General features: G+C 63.3%; 1 protein-coding gene across 1 annotated transcript in view; it reads right to left on the bottom strand.

Annotated features, from left to right (window-relative positions):
* Positions 1 to 957, bottom strand: part of Zfpm1 (zinc finger protein, FOG family member 1) — a 43982-nt gene extending 43025 nt beyond the window's left edge. Inside the window, exon 1 of the mRNA XM_033757918.1 lies at positions 866 to 957. The gene's annotated coding sequence lies outside the window, so the exon portion shown is untranslated. The remainder of the gene's footprint in view (positions 1 to 865) is intronic.
* Positions 958 to 1436: the final 479 nt, after the last annotated feature.

Genomic DNA, 1436 nt, shown 5'->3' with positions numbered 1-1436 from the left:
GGGGTCCTGGGCTGCACCCGGCCCTCCGCCAGGGCCCCCACTCCCAGGCCCACTCCTGCCTATCATCCCAGCCATCTGGCCGGCCAAGGCCGTGCTCTGCCTTGCCCTCCCCCAGCCCACGTTTGAAGTTAATAAATGGAAGCGCCTATCGCAGCCACCATCGTGTGCCTTATCAGCACGGCACATCTATCTATGAGCAGCACAACAAAAGGCACGCGGAGCCGGGCAGCTGCGCAGGGCTTCGAGGGGGTGCTGGGCCCCTCCCCTCTGCGCTGAGCCTGGCCGCAGGTGAGGCTGGGGCAGCACACGTGTGGCTTTGAGGGCCCCATGCACAGCCGCGACCCTGCTCCGGGACGGCAGCGCTCCATCTTAACTTGCTCAGATCTGTGTCCGTGAGGGTGCACACAGAGCCCCACGCCCAGATCAGGCCCGCACCCTGCGCAGGCCCTGTCCCCGGTGAGCAAGGCGAGGCTGACCCTGCTGGGCTGGGCTCTTGCAGCCTTATCTGCACTGGAGATCGGTTCCCAACCTGCGATCTCCCTTCGCAAGCTATCTGCACCTCTCATCAAGTGAGTGCGCAAGCACACACACACACACACACACACACACACACACACACGAACAGAACCCAGCAGAGGCACACAGGGAGGAGGGGAAAGAAAGCAGAGAACCAGTGGGGACCGCGACCTGTGGGTGGTTTTAATGCTCGGGTTGACAGGATAGAAGGGGACTTTCGGAAGACGTGTCCCGTGTGCACCTGGGGGTTGTGCTGCCCCCCAGACCTCAGGCATGGGGACACCCACAGGCCAGTGCACCGAAGGTCCTGGGGGCAGTGGTGGGCACTGGGCAGTGGCGGCCCTCTCACCTCCACTCCGGACTGGCCGGGGGGAGGCGTCCAGCTCTGGCCACCGAGGCGCGAAGTTATTACTGGCGCGGGTGGGAGCTTCCTGTGCTCTTACTCCGTCCTAGCAGCCAAGTGGTCCCACGTCTCAGAGCCCCAGGAAGCACCAGGCACTCTTATCTTGGGGGCATCGGCAACCTGGGCATCAGTGGCCCTTGCTCCAGGTGAAACCCAGAAACCTGGATACGAAGGGGCAACCAGGGTAGCATGGGAGCTCCCTCCGGACTTGGATGTGGGGAGGGGCCGAATCCCCGCGGACACCGGCGACAGAACTCGTCGGCCCTGCGGTCAGTATCCAGGTGGGCGCTGCTGCCCGCCGCTGGCCCGCCCGCGAAACCCCAGGTGCACCGCTGCTCCCAGGTCTTTCTCCCTCCAGATACAAAGCCTGGGAGAGTGAGCGCGAGATAAGATCACAATTTCAGCCCGTCCCGACAGAGCGATCTTATCAGGATGGGACTTGCAGAATGGAATATTTTAAACTTTATCTGAGCCCAGATCGGGCCGCCCAATCGCCGCACCATCTCGGCGATGCGGG

Source organism: Fukomys damarensis, unplaced genomic scaffold (genome assembly GCF_012274545.1).
Source record: "Fukomys damarensis isolate Sample0158 unplaced genomic scaffold, DMR_v1.0_HiC HiC_scaffold_32, whole genome shotgun sequence".
Taxonomy (NCBI): domain Eukaryota; kingdom Metazoa; phylum Chordata; class Mammalia; order Rodentia; family Bathyergidae; genus Fukomys; species Fukomys damarensis.
The sequence above is the reverse complement of the archived record's forward strand: the minus strand, read 5'-3'. Positions and strand labels throughout refer to the sequence as shown.